The sequence below is a fragment of the Pongo abelii genome, chromosome 6 (genome assembly GCF_028885655.2).
Source record: "Pongo abelii isolate AG06213 chromosome 6, NHGRI_mPonAbe1-v2.0_pri, whole genome shotgun sequence".
In the NCBI taxonomy this organism is placed as follows: Eukaryota; Metazoa; Chordata; class Mammalia; order Primates; family Hominidae; genus Pongo; species Pongo abelii.
The window spans coordinates 118,759,298-118,783,311 of NC_071991.2; the positions used below are offsets into that span (position 1 = coordinate 118,759,298).

Here is a 24,014-nt window from a genome sequence, read left to right on the forward strand (position 1 = left end):
ATAAGTTTTCCAGAACAATAAAATACATGTGTTGAAAGGGTACATTGAATGCCCTGTGTAATACATTTGAAAAAAACCACAATAAAGAATATGATTACAAAATTTCACTTGGGCAAAGAACGTATATTGAAAGTTCCCAAAGGAAAAAAAAGTAGGTTGTATACAGAAGACTAGAAATTTGACCCTTTGAAAGCTAGATGACAGTAAAACAATGTCTTTAAAATTCTGAGAGGAGTAATATTCAGCTTACAAATTTTTACCCAAACTGTCAATCAAATATGAAGGTAGAAGAATAAGGGCATTTTCAGACAATTAAATGTCAGTAAATTGGCTTGTCCCATCCCCATTCTAAACATGCTATTGAAATATGTGCTCTTACAGCAGAAAGAGTAAAATTAAAAAAAAAGAGAGAGAGAGAGAGAGAAGAAAACAGAAAAAAAGAGAAGACATGAGGTCCAGGAAACAGAATATTCAACATAGAAAAGATAGGAAGGAATTGTAGGTGACAGTTTTGCAGTGGGAAAATTCAACTGATATATTATCTGATTGATTATTATTATTATTATTATTATTATTATTTGAGACACGGTTTCACTTTGTCACCCAGGCTGCAATGCAATGGTGCAATCTCAGCTCACTGCAGCCTCAACCTCCCAGGCTCAAGAGATCCTCCCATCTCGACCCCCAAGTAGCTGGGACCAGAGGCATGTACCTCCATACCAGACTAATTGTATTTTGGTAGAGACTGTGTTTCACCATGTTGCCCAGCCTAGTCCCCAACTCCTGAGCTCAAGCAATCCACCCGCCTCAGCCTCCCAAAGTGCTGGGATTACAGGTATGAACCACCACACCCATCCTTATCTGATGGATTATTGACCTTATAAAACATCCTTTGAGAATATTCAGTGATATGTGAATAAAAATTAAGCAAATAGAATTTTAAAAATATATTTTTTTCTGAAGTTAACAGAAATATAAAAAAATATATTTTTTTCTGAAGTTAACATATATTTATGAGAGAGAGAGAGAAGAGATAGAGAGAGAGAAAAATAGAATTGGCTCATGAGATTATGGAGGCCAAGAACCCCCATGATCTGCCATCAGCAAGCTGGAGAAAATGGTGGAATTCAGTTTGAATCCAATGACCTGAAGGGCCTCTTGTCTCCCACTGGCTGAAAGCAAAGAAGTCGAGAAAAGTGCAATTCTTTGGTGGTGTGTGTTCACAAGCCTGATCTAGTCAGCTTCAACAACCTTTGAACTTGTTTTTGGAGAGATAAAAAGTAACTTGTATGTTTTGCTACATATTACGCCAGATTTTTTAAAGGGATGATAAAGCAAATTGTGCTGGGAAGCATGCCATGTGTGGGCTTAGTTGTTCCCATGTGTTAAGATAGTCACTTACTTCTGTGTGTTGCTATCCACTCCTCTTTTCCTTTAAAAGAGCCAGTCATATTCGAAAGTTTCTGTCTCCTTTAAAGGAAAATGAAACTGTCATAGGTACTGGAGAACAATAAAAGGGTTATATTCTTAAACACACACACACACACACACACACACACGAAGATGCCAGTGGCTGGGGGCAGGAGAAGATGGATGTCTCAGCTCAAATATAGAGAATAAATTTGCCTTTCTTCTCCCTTTTTTTTTTTCAGACCTACAAAAGGTTAGCTGAGGCTTACCCATGTGGGTGAGGGTAGACCTTCTTAACTCAGTCTCCCAATTCGAATGCTAATCTTTTCTGGAAACACCCTTATAGAGAAGCAGAATAATGTTGTACCAGCTACCTGGGCATCCCTTGGCCCAGTCAAGTTGACACATAAAATTAACCATCACAATATCCCACAACCACCTGCCCCTCAGGCAAATGTCTTACAAAACCATAATATAATTACTGAAACCTTGGAATTATTCTTGATAAAATCTGTTAACCTATAAATCTGACTTAAATTTCAACAGTTTTCCCACCAATATCTACAGAAGCAATGCAAAGAAGGTTGCTCCTTACAGACCCTTTTCAGGAACAGTTGTCAGTATATTTTCATAGCATTTCCCAATGGGCAGCATTATTATTTATTAATATGATCCAATATATAGCCAAAAGTTTTATTTTCTTTTTCATTTTTATAGATGGCAAAAACACATTGTCATTTGCACCCTCCTCTTAATCTCTATTTTCGAAACCCTGTTTGGATCACAAGGCCAGAATAAAAACACCAATGTCATTAGTTTGGGAAATAGGTTGATTAAATATGCAAACTATATGAAGAAAATGAACAAATCTTGCATACCAGGCTTGAAATTCCAAAGTTATAAACTATAAGGAGCTCAATAGTACTACTTACAAATATAGCTTTATATGATGAATAAATCATTTTAATTGATTGAAATGTACCAAAGGCTCTTAGAGCTCACAGTTTGTTTGCAGTTAGGTTAACACTGCAAGTTACCATAGATATGGCAACTCACACCAATGCCAATCTGTGTGAAAATGGTAATTTTCTTGTATATTTTAGCAATGAGACAAATGTTTAGACATTTTAATAGAATTTTCTTAATACTATGCCTTGATATTTTTTAAAAAAAGAGTCTATTAAGATGACCAAAGTCTATTCCTAATCATTGTTTTACTATTTCAAATAAAATGTTATGATCTTAGAACAGTAGGGGCAGGATTCTTAAGTCCTTCTGGCAGGACTGGCTACATAATTTACAGATCCCAGTGGAAAATGAAAAGTGAACTCCTTTAAAAAAAATTCTTAAGAATTTCTAAGGATGGATGGCAGAGTATTAAACCAAGTGTGTGGTTCTTTAAGTGTGGGGCTCTGTACAACTGCACATGTTGCACGGCTATGAAGTTGCAACAAAGATTGCGCAGATTGTACATCTATAGCCCTGCGTCCTCAAGGAAATTACTCAAAATACTTGGTTGGTTCTATTGGAGAATTCCTGATTAAAGGGACTTCCTGCTACCCAGCATGTGCCTATGTTGATTGGTTCAAATCACTCTCAAACTCTTTTCAAACCTCCCTTTACTTTCCCTCAAGCTTGTTATCTATCCCTACCCCAACGTATCTACTTTGCTGAGAAAATTAAAGCCATCAGACAAGAACTACCTTAATTTCTCCCTAGAAGACATGCAAATATATCTGCATCCACATCTGTCTTTCCTTCCCTTCCTTCTTGCCACCTAAGGCCGGTCCCTTCTCCCTTCAGTTATAGATCCTGTGCCCGTTCACCTTCTCAGGAAATTGTCAGTGTTAGTTAATCTTTCTCCATCTTAAATATTTAGCCTCTCCTTTTCAATTCAATCCTTCTCATGACTTACACACAAGTTCAAATCTCTCTCTTTTTATCAAACAAACATATGGAAATAAATCTCCCTTGAAACCACACCTCCAAACCAACTAAAACCTTATCTCATTCTAACCCTTTGTAGCTAAGCTGGCAAGTTTTCTACATTTGCTGTCTCATTTCCTCACCTCAATTCCAATCTGGCTTTTGTCCCCTCATTCTATGGACCCAGATCTCCCTAACATCATCAGTTACATCTATGCTGTTGAATTATTCAGACACTTCTTTATCCTTACTGTACCTTAGAATCTCAAGAGCATTCTAACCAGCTAAGCAGACCCCACTCTTCCTCGCTATCACACTTTCCCTTGGCTTCGATAACCAGACAGTCTCATCCTTTTCCTCACATTCCTCTAGCTTCTTCTTTGCTGTCTCCTTCTCTACCCAACCCATATTCAGTGGGCACCATCAAGCCTTGGCTCCAGGCTCTTCCTTCTCTCACTGCATATTCTCTCCCTAAGGCAGCTTATCTAAGCTTCAATTACCATATGTATAGCAATGCTTCCCAAATTTATATATCTACACTGACCTCTCCTCTGTGCTGTATAGACTGATAGACGTATCTACCCACTTGACATTTCCTATAGGATACCTTTAAAATTACTTAAAATTCATGTTTCTTTGGCAAAGCCATGATTTTCCTGCCTGCCTAATCACTCCTAAATCTGTTCTGTTTGTAGTGTTTTCTATCTCAATGAATGACATTGCCATCTAATTTGTTGTGCAAGCCTTAAAACTATCAACCTGTCCTGGGCAGCTCTACAATACCTCCTAAATGTTACTGAAGTCTCGCAATTTTCTTCCATTTATATTAAAATCGTTTTAGCCCAATGATTTCCCCTTCATGATCTGCCTACCTACCTGTCCAATTTCAGTCATACCATTGGCTCCTCCTCATTCTCAAAGCTGCTGCCCTTACCATCACTCTCACCATGATTTTCTTTCTGTTTGGAACAGCTTTGCTTTTCCTCTTCTCTAATTAACTCCTATTCATCTTGCAAATCTCAGCTCAAGTGACACTTACTTAGGGAGAATTGTATTATTCAAGGTTTGTATCTATAAGCAATAGAAGCATTTTCTGACCTAAGCAGAAAAAATAATATATTAAAAGGATATTGATACCTCACAGATGTAATGGTTATGCAGTCTGGAGAACCAAGTCCTAGTATTTAGGAATAACATGCTAACCACTCTTAGACACTGGTCTGTTCTGGAGAAGAAACCTCTACCATCATCATTAAGCACTGCATGGTAGAGTTTGTACCACTGCCACTTCTGCATCACATCAATGTGAGAGGGAAAGATGGGGGTGGAGAGAGAGGGGAGAGGGAAAGGGAGAGGGAGAGGGAGAGGGAGAGGGAGCGGGAGAGAGGGAGGGAGGGAGAGAGAGAGAAAGAGAGAGACACACACACACCCCATTGCATCCTAGTTACAAGGGAAGCGGGGAGGGCAAGTATCTGACATTTTCAGCCTCTAGAGTGCTAGAGTGGGAGGCATTTTATGACCCTGCCAAGGCTTATCATGTAGCAAATTCTCCAAACATTTGAAGGGAGCTCAGATGTTGGGTGGTGAAAAAGAAGTACAAACTCTATAAAAGATTTCCTTGATCTCCTTGGTTAAATTAAATTCCGTTACTAACTATCATTGCAACATGTACTGCTTTTTAATAGAACTTGTAACAGTTGGAATTTTACATTTATACATGTTGCAATTTGCTGTGTGCTCACTATCTATTTCCTTCAATATCCTGCCAACTCACTCAGAGAGGGACCCTGCGTATTTTTGCTCACCTGTGTGTTCTCAATACATTATAGGTGCTCAAAAAGTATTTCTTGAAAGAATATTATTTAACCCATAAAAATTATTTCTACCCATGTAGATTAAATAAACATAACAACTTCTTTTATTCAGCGGATATATGTTGTATGCCTTTCCTTCATTCACCCTTTTAAACCAGATGGGGAAAGCATCCTACTGCTGTCCTGTTGTGAAAGCAACAGAAGCTATTTATTTTGCAGGCAGTCCCTCACAGGAACAGCCATTTGGGTGAATTTTAAAATGCCTTCTGCACTGAGCCAGGACATACAATGGTTTCTTTAGTCCCTAAAGTAAATATGGTAGCAACCCAAGCATTAAGAGACTTTTATATAAAACTACATTGTGCTTCTTGCACATTCCCCTTTCATCCTGAGCTGAAAAGCATTTTTGGATTCTTTCATTCTGCCCTCAGGATAGCAGCACAGAGAAGAGGAAGTCTCAGCCAGATTTGTCTGGTGAAGTCAAGTAAGTCCCAGAAAAGAAATGTTGATACCAACAGAGCTTTTAGTTCTTATATTTTAACGACCATACACTGTTTAAACACTGCGTGCTGTTTCCAAATTTGCATTCAGGCTTAAATGTAAGTAATCCTAGAGAGATAAAAGTCCTCGAGGATAAAAATCCTGGAGACATTAGTTTTGCACAAATTTTTCTATGACAATATAACATGTATTTGTTTTCAAGGGCTGCCATAACAAAGTGCCACAAACTAAGTGGCTTACATGACAGAAATGTGTTGTCCCACAGTCCTGGAGGGCAGAAGGCTGAGATTAAGGTTTCTGCAGGGTTGGTTCATTCTGAGGGCTGTGCCTCTCTCTTAGCTTCTGGCAGCCTCCGGCATTCTTTGCATGTAGACGGCATTCTCTCTGTGTCTTCACATCCTCTTTTCTCTGTAAATGTCTGTCTCTGTTTCACAAATATCCTCTTTTTTAAAGGACAGCAGTCATATTGGATGGAGACCTACCCTAATGACCTCATTTTAACTTGATTACCTCTGTAAAGACCCTGTCTCCAAATATGGTTACATTCTGAGATTTGGGGAGTGAGGACTGCAACAAATCTTTTTTGGGTGTACAGAATTCAGTTGATTACATAACCTAATTTGAGAAACCTCTGCAGCAGGCAGACCATCTACAATGCAGGTTGCAGGACAAGATACTTCGTGGAAGCAAAGACATTGGTCAGTGGCTGACAGACTAAGAAAGAACACTACAGACAGGATCAGCTCAGCTATCAACAGCCACAATGCACATAAAGGGAGCATTATATCCAGAAAAAAGGACTAAGCTTTGGGCTTCTCAATTTCACTCATGCCCTCAGAAAGCAGCACCAAAAACATGCCCATTTTTAAGAAATGAGACAAACCATTGTTCTAATCTTGTTACGTTTTCAAAATGAAATAACTCATTAGTTAAGGAATTATACATTATGGAAATAATTAAATAAGATCAAATGTAATTTAGCTATTTCCTTACAGAAGACTTTTAAAAATGAAATGGTATCTCTGGTTCATCATGGGAAATGTACATGAAATTGTCCTGACTGGTTAAAATCATACGTACTGTACACAGTCACAGTTCTATGCACCTTTACTACATAGGCCCTGTTAAGGATGAAATTTTATATTAGCTAGTGTGATTCTTGCATTAATGTTTATCTGCCTGACTAGAATGTTACCTCCTATAGGCAAGGAGCACATTTTTGATTTTTTTTTGTTTTTTTGGTTTTTTTTTTTTGCATGTTTTTAGATTCTCAGCAATGACCACAGGTATTGGCACACAGTATGGCCTCAATAAATATTTGTTTATTATGAAGAAATAAATGAATGAATCCATTTATTATTCAAGGGTTGCATTATCCATTCATTCAATTACGTATAGATAATAATATTTACTGTTCTACCAGTACAGCTTAAGAGGTGCTAGAGAGGTTACGATGAAAAAGAAGCAATATTTGCTTTCATAGAGTTTAGGATTTATAAGGAGAATAAGAATATATTTTAAAAAAATGTTAAAAGTACAATACACAGTGGTGAAATACAAGAACAGTGAGAATGGAGTAAAAATGCTATAAACATGCAGAAGGTAGGAGAAGCTATCATGCTCTGAGAGCAGGGGAAAAAGTTTATGAGAGAAACAACATTTGAGATAGGTCTTAATGAATGGGTAGCAAATAAAAATGATTTTGAAAAATAAAAATGAGAATAAAGGGAAAATGATGAGAGAAATGACCAAAAGTGATGCCTCTATAACAGCAAGTAGTTTTGTTGCAAGTAGTTATCATGGCAGAGAAAACTAAAACTAAAATAGGTAGTTGTTGACAGTAAAAATGAAAATTAGACTGAGATCCTTATTTGTCACGATGAAGAATTTAGGTAACTTTTATGATGGGGAGACAGTAAAGATTTTTTCACAGACCACTGACTGTTTTCTTAGGAAGATTGTTTGGGACCTGTGAGTAATATGGGTTTGAATAGAAGTGAGTGAAATGAGGAAGATTATTTAGGAAGCTGCTACCCTTGCCCAGGCCAAACAGGTTTTGTAGGGCCCCAAAGCTTATACAGTTTGGACACTTTAAAAAAAAGAATACAAAATTGAGTTTCAAACTAAATTTTTTAAAGAAAAAAATTACATATTTTAAAGGCTAAGAAATACCATAATTATGAGCAAAACTAAAAAGAAATCAGAATATTTTACTCAACAAACTGACACATTTTATAACATTTTAATTTCTTACACTTTTTAGCTATGTATTCATTTAATTGCCTCTTCCTATGACATGTGACATAAGTTTCTATAAGGAGAACAGAAAGATGATTTACTTTTTTCTGTGGTGTGATTAGTAATAGTTTAAAAAAAAATTGATAGTTTAGGAACTTTCTTCCAATTTTACAACTTGTTCCTGCTAATTTCACACTAGGATGGCCTCTAGTATGTTTGAATACATAAAACATACAACTTTGCCCAGGGATCTACTTGCTCTTGTCTTATGCCCAGGAAATCTAATAATTCTATATCACAAATTAGCCATCAGAAAAGAAAAAAAATGGTGTGTTTATGATTGCACATGCTGAATTATTGAATGTATTCTTGGCAAGACAGAACTTGTCAAGAACTGATTCTTCCACTTCCAGCCATACACACCTAATTATCGAAAGAACTTAACACATTTGAAAAAGCTTCTGGCTCTATACCTTTCAATATTTTGTTTCATCCCCTAACTCTGCCAGTGCTGGAAGCCTGAGAACATGTTCATATAAAGGTATGACCTCTGTTCTATCTCACAAAGCTGATTGAGTCAGCATCGTAGGGAATTGGTGTATTTCTAAAAACCGGTCCTATACCAGAGTAACTGGAAATAAATCAGTTACTCAAAGAACTGACTATAAACCACTTAGCATACTGCACAAAACCCAAAACCCAAACTAAATGTATCTCCACCTCAATTCTGTCTTATCTGTATTACAAAGTTCCTGTAATCATTCCAATGTCACCTGACAAGGGAGGGTGGGGTGCTCCTAGGGGACATGTGATGGAAGGAAAGTGGAATTGGAGATAGTGGTCTTAATCATTTGCAGATAAAATGTCTTATCTTTGAAAATTTATTAAATTATATGACCTAGCGAATATTTTGCTAGGGCCCCGGGGTCCCAAGAATCTCTGCTTCCTGGTATTTAGCCCATTGTGTAAGCCCTTCTTCTTGAGTGTAGCCTGGCCTCGTGGCTTGCTCTAACCAACAGAATGTGAGCAAGGTGATGGGATTAAGACACATAAGTCACTACTGTCTTGCTAGCTGATTCTCTTCCTTGCTGGCTTTGATAAAGCAAGTTGTCATATTATGGAGGCTCCTGTGATAAGGAATTAAGGGTGGCTTCTGGCTAACAGCAGGAAGCTGTCAGACCAACAACACTTGAAGAACTTAAAATTTGTCCACAACCTCATAAATTTGGAAGTCAATCCTTCCCAAGTCAAACGTTCAGATGAGACTCCTGCTCTGGCCAACTCCATGATTGAAGCCTTATGAGAAAACTTGAACCAGAGGGCCCAGCTAAGCCATACTTTGATTTCCAAATCAAAGAAATTGAGAGACAAAATCTATGCTATTTAAGTTGCTAAACCGTGAAGTAATTTATGAAACAGCAACAGAAAAACCAATGCAGGTACCTTCCAAGGTCTTGGGATGGTAAAAAGGAAGGGCCTCAAAGCTTATTTGCTTCATGGCAAATTGGCCCCTGCATATGAACCCAAATCAGGGTTGTGGCCGTGGGAACAACATGTTATAATCTTATATAATCACACTTTATGCCTTATCGTTATTTGCAGCATTTCATTTCTGGGCAGGCAGCATGGGTTTGGTGTGGATGATTGCTCAGTTGAGTAAAAGATAAATATTCATCTGGCAAAGGTAAGCGGTTAGGTAGAGACAGGTTAAGGAAATAAGTTTTTTGAACAATTTATGAAATTAGGACATTTACATGAAATAATATATATGAATTAGGGGGAGCATGGCAGACATCTGAAGTTAGAGGATACACGCTTAACAATCTCACTGGCATGATTTTACGACTTTCTCTCACAAAGTTTGGCAGCTTTGATGTGGAAGCTGAGCAAAAGAAAGGTAGAGTTACCTAATGGTGAGAATTTGGGATGTCGTCATGGGATTCTGGCCCAGTTGGATGGCAAGTTAAGTTAAGAAAAGGTGATGTAATAGAAGAATGGAAAAATATATAGGGCTTGGAAGTCACAGTGCAATGAGAAAATAAGTTCAGTAGATATAGTAGAGGAAGAGGAGAGAGGAAAATACGATGTGTTCAGAGAAAAGATTTTTGAGAGTTTAAGAAATTGAGATGTAATACTTTAGAAGGATTATAAGTTGGGTTTGCCCATATAGATGTGTGGTAGAAATGGAAGCAAAAGGAAGTGTGGTGAAGTTTAAAGCAACAAATGATGGCACCAGGGTCTCAAAATTGTCCTCAAATTTTTTTTGAAGATACAAAAGATAGTTATGTGGACAAGGCATCGAAAGATTACTGTGAGCTAGACATATTCCATCAGTATGAACTTGTCTATTTTTTACTTCTGAAAATATGACTTTTTTCCCAAGTGGCACATCTAATTTAATATTAGTCCCATTGTCAAAACACATCCTATCATTCTATTAATAACAAAAAACAAAAGAAACCTGTATACTGAATCATTGTCAGTTTAAGAAATACAAATAATATTTTTCCTAAGATTAACAGCATCTACTTCCTTGAGCAGCTGTTTTATGTTTTATCTAATTGATTTCAACAAATTGCTTCATTAACAGATACCATAGACAAGTCATCTGAAATTGGTTATCAGTGGGGACACAGGGACACAGTTCCTGTCTTAATTCCATCTCTTGCTTCTACAGAGAGAAAGCTTGGATAGGCTATTTTGGCCAATAAGCATCACTCCAGGTGTTGAAATGAGGATTTCATCTAGGGTTACAAAAGCTGAAATTCCAGGAGAAGATACAAAACTGAGTGCTGAAAGGAAAATGAAGGTTAGTAAGTCATAGCAGCAAGTCTGAATTGGTCTCTAATAATGTTGTAATTGTAAAGGTTAACCTTCATCTTTGAAAGATCCCTCAGTATTTGGGTAAATTCCCAGACGATGAGACCTGCTTCTTTGTTATGTCACAACTCAAATTTTGAGGCTTGCCGGCAGATAAAATGCAGACGCTAGGCCTAGGCTACATGTATCAGAAGCAAAGAGAGGGGATTGGCTTTGAGGGAAACTTCCATTTTGGCTGAGGCTGCCGCAGCAGATGTATTCAACTTTCAGTCTTGGCAGTGGAAGGGCAGTTTCCCAGAGGGTTTGAGGCGGAGTTCCTGGCACAGAAGTAGCACCAAGGGGGTGGCATCTGCCAAATTTCCTTTAGTACTAGGTGGGAAGGCAGCAGCGACAGCAGGTTTTTTCATCAGGCCAATTCTGTCATGAGGTTTTGGGCTTTAGTCCTGAAAACTTAGCCTGAAATCTGGTTTGCTAGCCTTCCTAGCAATTTTGAGATTTTTGAATATGCTTTGAATAAACTTTTTTTTTCTTAGTCACCTGTTGATTGCATCTAAGAGCCTGACATACTTTTCTTATTAGAGTGGGGATATCAGGAGGACTGCCAGATGGCATTTCTAAGCACTTGCTTTTGCCTGAGGATGGTATCTGTGTTCATTTCTCAATGGATCGTGCTACATTTAAATGAACAGGATGAGCTCTACAACCCCTTTGATTCAGGCTTCCATGCTAAATGGGAAGGGGGAGTTATTATTACATAAAGCCTACTGGAAGACTATATTAGTTTGCTAGATGTGCCGTAACAAACGATCACAGACTAGGTGGTAAAAATAACAGAAATTTATTTTCTTCTCTCTCTGGGACTGGAAATTGGAGACCAAGGTGTCAGCAGGTTTGGTTTCTTCCAAAACCTCTCTCCTGGGCTTGCAGGTGGCACCTTCTCACTGCCTCTTCACATGGTTGTCCTTCTGGGTACTTGTGCACTTGGTGTCTTTTTTTTGTGTGTCCAAATTTCTTATTCTTATAAGGACACCACACAGATTGAATTAGAGTCTGCTCTAAGAACCTCATTTTAACTAATCACCTCTTTAAAGGCCCTATCTTCAAATACAGTCACAGTCTGAGGTACTAGGGGATCAGGATCATAATTTTTGCAGAGACAGAGTTCAATCTATAATAAAGACCTTGGCATTTTACTTGGTCAACAACAACAACAACAAAACTGTTACTTGAACATACTGAAGTAGTAGAGTTGACCAACCCTGTGGTATTTTTAATCCTCCAATTAGTTTTTCACTTCTCTCTGCTACACCACATATCACAGCCCATATGACCTGAGAGAGAACAGCTCAAGTATGTTATTGACTAGTACGGTCAACAAACATCTAGTTCTAATACTTAACTTTACTGTAAAGAGTACTGGCTAAAAAAATGTTCATGGAGGCATCCTCTTATTTCTGGAATGTTTCAGAATATGTTAGGAACTTCTACTGGGGGCAAATCTAAGATAATATATTTTTCCACTCCAAATAGGGGATCTTCACTAGTTCCCAAGGCCTCCTGTCCATGTTATAAAATCTTCAAATTGCTTTTAGTTTTTCTCTCTTAATTATGAACAAAAAACCAATGATCAACGGATGTTTTGGAAAGTCTGTAATATGAGAAAGAAAAAGCACAGTAAAAACAGGCAATATAAGAACTGTACAAAAAGTCCATTATAACTAATATCATTAGATGAATGAGAGAAGATATTCCATCCATGAAACAAAAATATGATATTATTTTTAAGGATGTGTAAAGAATAAGAAAGAGCTCTTAGACACCAAAACAAAATAAATTCTATATTAAAGCAGAAAATAAAGTCCAGAAAATGTGATATTGTTTTGTTTGATCATCACTGTTTTCATGTGTGACTTGGACCTTGAGAATTAAATAAAAATAATTTATATTTTATTATTTGAGTCTTCTAAAGTTATTCAGGCCAGCATTAATTATGTCAAGCCTAAAAAGACAAAATGTCCACACCATCTGAATGAATATCTGGAAGTTATTTCTTATATCAATCAAAAGTTAAAAGCTAATTCCACTGAAAATAATTTTTATAAAATTAATTCAACTTTTAATAGTTTTATTCTTGCTGAAAAAATTTAATTATTTTTAATAGTCCGATTATATTGTCACATATTTATATAAATTGCGAATTTACATATGTAATTTGAGAATTACAATTTAATAATAAGTTACATGAAAAGTTACTCATCAAATACACTTATAAAGTTAAAAGTCAGAAAATTTTAAAATTCTAATTTAATTGTTAACCTAAAAGTTATTCTTAACTCTGAATTGAATAAAAACACTAAGTTTTATGCTTAATAGTTTTACATATAAGTATAGAAATACATATATACATATAGTATATGCATAAATATACAATAAACCTGTGGTATTAAAATATCGAAATTAGAAAATATGTCTAATAAAGGCTTTTTAGGAATGAGATAATGAAAAGGTATTGCGAGACATTGATGTAAGGGAAAGTTTTAATTTTATTCATGGCTTACTGCTGAATAAAGTTTTCAGACTTAGTAAAGTTACATGTTAATAATTAGATTTTTCTGGTAGAGATATAAATAATTTCTTTCCTGCCCAGTAGAAGCAGCGGCCTTCAAAATTATGGTTTATAACTGCATTGGGCATTAACCAGTTTTGCATTTAACCCAGCAGTATTATCCTCCTATTAATATCTAGCTTTTCAAATGATCTTTGCACTGGTCATGACATCTGACTTTGACATGTATTCATTTTATGTTTCCATAAGTCATAATTTTGCCTTTGTGAAAATGATTCTTCAACATATTTTATTTTCTCAGGAAGTTATGGAGGGTGATTAATCAGGGAATAAGCCAAGAACAAAGGAGATCCAGGAGCCAGGAGAAGGAGAATTCCACATAAGAAAGAGGGAAAGGGTACTTTCACTCTGAAGGTGAAGGAAACTTCCAGGAGGACACACCTGCAGCAGGCCCAGAGATCAATGCTTCCAGATCAGAGCAGGAGGATGGGGAGGTCTCCAAAGAAAAAAATCCAGTTGACAGATCGCTTCATGGGTTTAAATATATTAAAAGGAGTTGTAGAGTTCTGTGCAAAAGTTTAGGACAAAATTAGTGATAGGCACAAAGAAAATTAAAAGAAACCACAAAAGGAGAATTAATTTCAGGAAATCAACAGTTATATAAGAAAGGTAACCCCGTAGTATATTACTTGTCTCTGTTGTGAGTAATATTTATGTAGATAAAACAATGTAAACACTGAATATTGGTTTATCCACCCCAAATACATTATAACTATATTGGGGAGAGTTTCTTGGGGGACAGCGAGAGGGTGGAGGCTGTAAACAGTCTAAATCTTCTACTTAATAATAAGTGAAGTGATAACATAGAAACTGGATAAATCAAGAAATGGTGATGTAAGCATGAGTGATAGCCTTTTGATTTGTCTGTTTGGCTAGGCTATAGTCCTCACTCAACCAAATATTAATCCAGGTGTTCCGTGAAGGTATTTTATAGATATGATTAAAGTAGTGAAGGAGATTATCCTAGATAATCTTGGTGGGGTTGGGCTGATTTAATCAGTTGAAAGGACTTAAGAGTGGAGTTGAACATCACCAGTGTAGAACAGCTTCAGCCAAATCCCAGGTGTTCTAATTTGTCCTTCTTTGATGGCTTGCCCCATGAATTCACATAAGCCAATCCCTTGCAACAACCTCTTAACTATCTCCTACTGGTTTTGCTTCTCTCTTTGAATCCTGACTAATAGGACATCTCATTTTAAAATAAGAAGATGACTATCAGACATGACTGGTAAAATAATTAACAGTATTTACTGAGCTATAGGACTGGAGGGTGAGGAGATTAATGTTTTATTGAATGCAATAAAAATTAAATTAGAAAGCAAGAGAGGGAGCCCTAGTAGTTAGTGGTGGCCACTTTCCCTTTGCTCTTTAAGAGCAGCTCACATAAGATGTCATGAAAAGTATGTAAAAGTTGGTGAAGGTCAGTTTCACATATTTATTGGAGATCTTCCCAATCCCTACTCCCATCTGTTTGTTTTTTTCCTTTTTCCCCCACACTGGTTCAGTTACTGCTTGTTCTCATCTCTGTTCTCTCCTCTACCTTTGACTTTGCATTAACCCATATTAACATAACACCCGTTCCTGCTGCAGGGGGTGCATTGAAGAAAACTGGCTTGCTTTCGGGGACATAATCGGAGCCCAGAGTTCATCAGATCATGGACACTTTGAGACAAATGAAGACAGGTGCAATCTCCTTGAAGAAATAAAATCTAAGTACCAACTTCCCTTTTGAGTCAAGAATCTCCTCTCTTAAAAACGTAAAGCTATTGATCAGGGAGGGAAGTGAATTAAGCAGAGCATTTTTGACCAATGGCTGGATACTTCCTCCTCCCTAACTCCCAAACTCCAGACACAACTGCAGTAACTCCTGAGATTCTTATGGAGCAGGAGAGCAGATAAATGGAGGAGCTGAAGCATAAGGACTGAATATGGAAATTTGGGTGCTATATGTTTAATATTGATTGATATAAATCAACGTGCATATATCAATGTGTCACGCTTTCCAGTTTCTAGGCAAAGATCTTTGGTGCTGATTACTCCACCCTCTGTATACCAGGTAATTTTGGCCCCCCTCTCTCTCTAAGCAAAGATGGCAGGGATTGTGAGGTGAGGGTGGGCTTGGTAGAGAGATTGCAGAATTTTAAAATATATACCTCTCTCTATATTTGTTTCCATAATGCAATCATTACTCTACATGCTGTTTTGGAACTTTTTCACTTAATATAACATGACACTTTCTACTTAATATACTATAGATCATGAAATAATTCATTCTCTCTATATTTTTGATGACTTATTGAGGTGCTTTGCTGAGCATTCAGGACACAATAATGAAAAAATGAGTATATATGTGGCTCTCAAGGACTTGATGGTGCTGTTTCTCGTGTCTGTAATTTATTATTTGAATCATTTCGACAAGTTGTGCAATAGATATTAATGTTATTTTTCTCCCCACAGTTCTTGACCCAAGTTTAAACCCTTAGTAAGAACAGAGACAGAATTTGGACCCAGATTGTATTCCAAAATGCACGTTCTTACAATATATGTTTTATATGTAATGCTAAAGTTGAAAAAAAGAATGTGATAAACTGACTAGCGAAGTTGTGAATAAAAGGTTTTGGGATTTAAAAAATTTTTGCCACATTTGCTTTATCTCTGTCTCTCTAAATAGATTTAAATATATGTATATCATTTAACTTTTTAAAAAAATTATGCATTTAAAAATTAGTTCTAGACATCATGAACCTTTATCCCTAAGTATTTCAGCATAAATATCATTTAAAATGTAAGACTACTGGCTGGACCTGGTGGCTCATAACAGTAATCCCAGCGCTTTGGGAGGCTGAGTCTGGAGGATCATTTGAGCCCAGGAGTTGTAGTTTACAGTGAACCATGATCACGCCGCTGCACTCCGGTTTGGGTGATATAGTAAGACCCCATCTTTAAAACGAACAAACAAACTAAAAGACCATCTATGCTTATTATTATTACCCCCAAATTTAACACTGATACAAAAACAGTATTTAACATGGAGACCCTATTCAGAGTTTTCCAATTTTCCCCAAATATACTTCATCTTTCTTTAAAAAAATAAAGAATCCAATCAAGGATTTGTGGTTGATCATTATATTTCTAGAACTATCCCCCTTCCTGAACATTATTTGGTCTTTCACAAAATGACATTTTTGAAGAGTCTAGACCATTCTCATGGAATTGTCCTACCATCTAGATTTGTGTGATTGTTCCTTCATGGTTAGGTTTTGGTTAAACTTTTCTTTTCTTTTTCTTTCTTTCTTTCCTTCTTCCTTTCCCTCTCCTCTCCTCTCCCCTCCCCTCCCCTCCCCTCCCCTCCCCTCCTCTCCTTTCCTTTCCTTTTCCTTTTTTAGACAAAGTCTCCCTCTATTGCCCAGGCTGGAGTGCAGTGGTGCAAACATGACTCACCCCAGTCTCAACCTCCTGAGCTCAAGTGATCCTCCCACCTCACCTTCCCGAGTAGCTGGGACCACCCATGCGTGCCACCATGTCCAGCTAATTTTAAAATGTTTTGTAGAGACAGGATCTCACTATGGTGCCTAGGCTTGTCTCAAACTCCTGTGCTCAAATGATCCTCCTGCCTTGGCCTCCCAAAGTGCTGTAATCACAGACATAAGCCACTGCACCTTGCCGGTTAAATATTTTTGACAAGAAGACTACATAGGTGATGTTTGCTTGCCATTGTATGAATTCAGGGGACACATAATAGTTATTTCTACTATTGATGATACCAAATTAGATCATTCAGTTAAGGGGACTTCTAGATCTCTCCTTTGCTAAATTACCTTTTCAGAAAGTCACCTGGGGTGGAGAACTAGCTACATAATTTGCAGAGCACAGTACAAAATTACAGTGCTAGGCTCCTTGTTTTAAAATTATTAAGAATTTCGATATGGCAATATGGAGCATCAAAGCAAGCAGGAGGCACTACTTAGTATAGGGCCCTGTGTGACTGGTCTCACACTCACGAAGCTGGCCCTGTGTGAGGTGATTCTTTGGGATCACCTAAATATCCTCTTCCCTAATGACCTTTCATTCAGTAGTTTTGCATTTATTGATGATTTTCCCTGAATTAATTTTTATCTCACTGGTTGCAAATGAGTGATTTTTAAATTTTGTTATTTCTTCTATATTTATTTGCTGGCATTCTGTGGAAAAACTCTTTTATAAACCTAAGTTCATACAAAACTCTGCATGTGAATGTTTATAGTGGTTTTGTTCATAATTGTCAAAAACTGGAAATAGCCCAAATGTTCTTCAGTGGGTGAATAGATAAACAAATTATGTTGCACCCATACAGTAGAATATTACTCAGGGAAAAAGAAAGAACAAACTACAGATACGTGAAACAATGTGGTGAAATCTTAAATTTAAATACATTTTACTAAGTGAAAGAAACCAGTTTCAAAGACTACATATTGTAGAATTTAATGTAAAACATGATGTTCTGAAAGAAATAAAATATAGGAACAGAAACATGTCTCCTGCTACCAGAGATTGGAGTGGGGGAAAGTATTGATTACAAAGGGAAGTAAGAGGGAATTTTTGGTATGATGGAACTATTTTATATCTTAATTTTGGTGGTAGTTACATGGTTGTATGCATTTATCTAACTCATGTAATTGTATACTACTAAAAAATTTTACTGTAGGCAAACATGAAAAAGTGAATAAATAACTTAAAAACTAATACAATGGTCATGTTTAAAAAAAAAAAGACCCCACCTTCCCAGTACTTGAGATAACTATGGACTCATGGATTCTCTTTTTATTAAACATACAACAATATCTTCTACTTATGCCATTCTCTATATGTTCTACTTATACCATTTATATTATTAGTATAATAATATTATCTTCTTTTTTACTTTTCAATTTTAAAATTATTATAAATTTGTAGGAAGTTGCAAAAATAATGCATAGAAGCCCTGAAAATGCTTCACCTCGTTTTCCTCTGTGGTTACATTTTAGGTAACTATAATTCAATATTAAAACCAGGAAAATAGCGTGAGTACAATATTTTTGGGCCACTTTATCAAATGTGTAGATTAAGGTAAATATAACTACAATCATGATACAGAACTATTTCATCACTATGAAGGTTTCCAGCATGCTACATGCATAGTTATAGCCATCTCCTTAACGCCCACCATTCCTAACTCTTGGCAACCACTAATCTGTGTTCTAGCACTATCGTTTTGCAATTTTGAGAATGCTATGTGAATGAATTATACAGCAAATGACCTTTGGAGACTGGCTTTTTAAATTTAGCACAATGCCCTTGAGATCCATACAAGTTATTGTGTGTAGCGGCGTATTTTCTTTTTATTGCTGAATAATATTCCATGTGTGGTGTGCCACTAAGTGTTTAATTATTCACCTGCTGAGGGATATTTTGGTTGTTTCTCGTTTTAGACTATTACAAATAAAACTGTGAATAGTCAAGTTACAGCTTTTTGTGTGGTCACTATTCTTTGTCATGTTAAACATTGTTCCAAATTTGGCCACTAGGAGCCCCATCAATTCAGTTCAGGTATACTATTTTTTAAATTGCAGTGTGGTTTTCATACAGTAAAATTCATCCTCTTAAGGGTATAGTTCTATGCATTTTGCTCAATATATAGAAGTATGTAACTATCATCAAAATAACATAGAGAATAGTTTCATCACAATAAAATATTTCCTTGAGTCCCTTTATTGTCAACTCCTTGCTCCACTCCAGAGCAACCACTGATTTATTTTCTGTGTCTTCAGTTTTGCCTCCAGTCTCGTTTTGATATATCTTTAATAATCTCTAAACAAGTCCTTCCTTTTGGCATAGTAAGATGTTCTAAACTCATCCTGTTCTTTTTGTGCCCCAAATCTAGTGAGGATTGGTTTAAACACCTGTGCACCTTGCAAACGGGGAGAAGGAAACCCCAAAATATGCCATAGTAATTGTACTAAATAAGTTTTTATTTGCCCAGTTTATTGATAAAACAACTTAGTGGTTTATTTTGGAATTTTGAACAGAAAACCTTGAAATATGCTTTGAAGTTAGTGCAAGAAAAATTATATCCACCCTATTTGCACTTTTAAAAGCTATTTTGCTTCTTAGGGTTAAGAGAGAGCAGTAACGTATTGCTGCTAAGGTTCTATGTATTGATCTTAGTTAACTTCATTTAGTTAACGTTCTAGCTGCACTTTATTTTCCCTAATTTATAGGAGAAGTCCCTGTCTATAGCTATATCTGTATCTATCTATGTCTAAAATGTATAATTTTTGTTTAAACTGACACTCTAATAAAAAATAGACTTTCCCATTCACATTTTTAAGAAAGTGCATCATTCAACTGCTAAATTTAGAGATGGCATTTTACTTACAAGTTTACCAGGGAATGTAAATGTTTTTATATGTCAGCTGATATTTTGACTGGATTTATCCAGAAATTTGAGTCATACCTTAGTCATTTAAAAGCATATTTATTCAATGCATAGCTTACTGAATGATTACTATGTGCCAGGCCCTTTGCAACACTCTGGAAATAAAAGTGGAGGGAAAAATGTCTTGGAGAGAATAGGGCCATATAGGTAGACAAATCACGATATCAATACAGTAGGGGCTATTCAAGCAACAGAATATAGTGGCTTGTGAAGATCTACCTTAAGATAAACCCACCTTAAGTGGCCATATTAGAAAATATGTTTTTATGAAATACAAATAATGTAAGAGGAGCTCATTCTACCCTGTTTACCCAGAAACATCAAGTAGGGTTGGTGAATCAATTTATGAACCCACGGTTTTGTGTGATCTGTGAGGAGTTAATAAACTGCCTTAGGACTAGCATTCAGCTGAAGAAGGATAGAAGAAGTAAATGGGAAAATATTGGTGAAGCAATACTCCACCCTGGCAGCTCAGGTGCAAACCTCATCTGTAGCAGAGGGTGGGTGGGATCTGAAGATGGAAGAAGGAGATATGATTACTCAAAATGCTAGAATATTAATATATTTTTACTCAGGACTGGGAAAGGAGAATGCTTTTTGGTGAGGAAAGAAGCACATATAGGATCTATGTTTTGGGGGGATGGAAATATGTTATGTTTACTTCTTTATTTATTTTGAGACAGGGTCTCGCTCTGTTGCCCAGGCTGGAGTGCAGTGGCATGATCTCGGCTCACTGCAGCCTCAGCCTCCCAGGTGCAAGTGATCCTCCTGCTTCAGCCTCCAAAATAACTGGGACCACAGGTGCGTGCCACCATGCCCAGCTAATGTTTTGTATTTTTTTGTAGAGATAGGGTTCCACCACATTGCCCAGGCTGGTCTCACACTTCTGAGCTCAAGGGATCCACCTGCCTCCGTCTCCCAAAGTGCTGGGATTACAGGCAGAAGCCACTGTCCCAGGCCAGGAAGTGTATTTATTTTTGAGGCAAATTTGGCTGTAGTGGATTGCAGGGAAGAAGTGAGGACCAGATGAGGAGAAAGGGAAAGTGGAGCCTTAGAGAACTCAAGGCTCAGCACAGAAAAGAAAGTAGGGTGGATATTAAACTTCCTTTTTAACTTTTTTAAAAAAATTACTGGGCCAGTTCACCAAGTAGAAAAACAGGGTGAATTTGAAAGTCTAACCATGATTCTGTGATTCAGAGAAATACTTTGCAGATATAAGGTTTCAGTGGTAAAAGATCCCCAGTAACTAAATAACATTTGATATAGTTGGAAGAATAGTTTGTCAAAGTTGTCTCATTTACCTCCAATAAATAAATAATTAAAGTCACTAGTTTTTTAAAAAAAATATAGGAAAACATTTAAGGATGTGACTATATTTAGCAAGATGTTTTGTAGTTGAGAAAATTATACCCCTTATACTTGACAGATTAAAAAAATGCAAAGTAGCAGAAAGTAATCATTAGAGTTTAAAATACGAATAAGAAAATAATGCTGAAGATATCTAGCCAGACTAAAAAAATTACTTATAATAGGAGAGAGAAAAATACTTTTCTGAACTGTGTCAGTTGATTATGACCCTTTCACTAATATTAATAATACAGAATGGTTATTTTGACAAGGTAAATGCTGTAAAGTTAGCTGTGGAAGACTAAAAATAACTTTACCTTGGAAACAGAATGACACACATATGCACCTCAGCTTTGTCCTCTTTCTAGCTGTGTGAGGCTTAAACAAGATAATAAAATGATCTGTAAAAGGTAAAGACCAATACAAAAGAAGAGCATTGCTATTAAAGGTGTTTCCGAAAAAGTGCATGGAGTCCGTAGAAGAGAAGAAACGAGGAGGTGACACCACTCCACAAGCAGAAGAGAATCAAGATCCCACCCTGAAATTGACAGCATATTTTTGGATAGAGCTATAGAATTGTTCAGATTTGACGTTGTGGAAGGCAGGCTCTCAGATGGTCCCTAATGATTGCTGCCTCTAGGTATTCATGTCCTTGTATAGTGCCCTCTCATACTGCACCAGGGAGGGATTGTGTCACCAATAGATTCTGGCAGGAATGATATACTATCACCTCTGTGATTTGTTTAAGACATGGCTTCCATCTTTCTCTCTGTCTTTCTCCTTGTTTTTGATCATTCACTTTGTAAAACGCCAATTACTGTGTTATAAGCTGCCCTATGGAGAATCCCACATGGTAAGCAACTGAGGCCTCTGGCCAACAGCTACATGAGTGAGCTTAGAAGTGGATCCTTCAACCCAGCCTTCAGATGACATCAGCCACAGCTGACTATAGCCCCATGAGAGATCCTGAGCCACAACTGCTTAGCTAGGCTACTCTTGGATTCGTGTCCCCTGAAACTGTGTGAGATAGCAGATGTTTGTTACTTGAGCAGGTAAGCTTGGGGAATTTTTTAAAATATTGCTTAGTAATATGTCAACTTGGCTGAACTAAACTACATATACCAGAATTTCCTTTCCTGTATGTTTCCAGTTAGGGCCAAAAGGGAGTTTCTTGCAGGAGATTTGGAAGATGGAAATGAAGCTGCAGCCTTTTGTACTCGCACACATTGTCAATTATCTGCTAACTCACCTAACTGGGACAAGGCAGTGGCCAGGCCTGCAACTAGCCCATTTTCTCCTAAATCCTTCTTCAGCCTCTCTGTCTCCTGAGCTAGATGGGTGTGTTTAGTTCTGTGAAGAAGAACCTGGCTTCTGTAGGACATGCACATCACTAAGATCAGAGACAGTGTGAACTGACTTAGGGTTCAGTCTGTCCTCATGAGCTACTCATTCACTTGCATTCCAGGTTTTCCTTGTTCTCCACCACTTTACTCCCCATCTTTCCTTCCTAAATGCTTGCCTTGTGGACTTCAAGTTCAGCTTTCAACATGAAATCAGCAGGCTTATAGAAACTGCTTAACCAGCTCAACCAGTTGAGTAAGGTCAAATCTATGTAACAAATTCCTTTGTATTTATGTACATGTGCATACACATATGTGTGTATATATGTGTGTGTGTATGTATTATATATATCCTATCTATCTTACAAGTGTGTGTATATTTGTGTGTGTATATATACATTCACACACACACCCCATACACAATACACCTGGTTTTGGCTACATGGGATCTGTTGGATCCATCATCAAAAAGGAAAACGTAATATTTACTGATCTGTTTATATTCTATTTCACATGATTGCTCATTTTTTTCTCACTTCTGGTTCTACCAGCTCCAGTTTTCTATGTTTTTATCTAATACGACTACAAAGTAAATAGCTATTGTACTGTTTTCTCTAGAAGTGAAATGTCAGTACTGTTGTAAATGAAAGCTGATGATGATAATTACAATAATTCAAAATGACATTAAAAGAAGGAGGGTACCAAAAGTTTCATGTGTTTAAGGGGCAAGATAAAGGCAAACTAAAATAAATATAAAGAGCTTCTTGCCTGTACTCTTTGCATAGAAGTGGAAGGAAGAGCCTCCTTTACTATCCTCTCCTTCTCTTCCAACATCTTCAATCTATGGATGAAGATAGGAGCCCCAGTGAAACAGTCAATGGGGTAGTGTGCTCCTAGGTTAAACCTCACACCTGGCTATTTATTTTATATCTGAAAGAGCTCCATGTGCTTTCTACCCTTTAAGAAAGATGTGTATGAAGTATTCTAATATTTACTTTTACAACTGGAATTATTTTAGTATGTAATTTTTACAGAAGGAAGGAATTGATATTTTGAAAAATGCCCACCATGGCCATGGGATTGGGTTAGGCACTTTACATATATTATATCATTTAATTCACAAAACAATGCCATGAAGTTGATAGTGCTGCCAGTATTTTACAGATGATAAAACAGGTTCAGGTAACTTATGTAACTTGCCTGTATAGAGCTGGGCAGTTCTGTCAGACTTTAAAGGAAATGCTCTTTCTATTAAATGGCACTGTTCCCTTTACAGACCTCAATTCTGTAAAGAATAATTACAATAAGGGCTTCATTTCCTCATTGTTCTGAGGAGAATGTGGATCGGCTGGAAATGTTTCTAAAGTATGTGACTTGCAGTTGAGTTATATGCTCCAAGTAGATTTACATATAAAAATATTATGAGCTTTGGCTGGGTGCAATGGCTCACGCCTGTAATCCCAGCACTTTGGGAGGGTGAGGGGGGTGGATCATGAGGTCAGGAGTTCAAGACCAGCCTGACCAACATGGTGAAACCT

General features: G+C 36.9%; 2 long non-coding RNA genes across 4 annotated transcripts in view; one reads left to right on the plus strand and one right to left on the minus strand.

Annotated features, from left to right (window-relative positions):
• LOC129060462 (uncharacterized) overlaps positions 1-24,014 on the minus strand; it is a 64,986-nt gene that overhangs the window by 26,880 nt on the left and 14,092 nt on the right. The window contains exons 3-4 of one of the 3 annotated variants that reach the window (XR_008527216.1): positions 13,717-13,841; positions 10,691-11,726 (exon numbers count right to left, since the gene is read on the minus strand). The exons of 1 other annotated variant lie outside the window; for it this stretch is intronic. This is a non-coding gene — a long non-coding RNA (uncharacterized LOC129060462). Of the gene's footprint in view, positions 1-10,690; positions 12,358-13,716; positions 13,842-24,014 lie in introns of those variants that run through there. One more of the 3 variants, XR_008527213.1, reaches the window with a different exon arrangement.
• Positions 10,572-16,063, plus strand: LOC129060463 (uncharacterized). Its single transcript, XR_008527217.1, has 3 exons — positions 10,572-10,698; positions 13,577-13,944; positions 14,926-16,063. It is a non-coding gene; the product is annotated as an uncharacterized LOC129060463 (long non-coding RNA).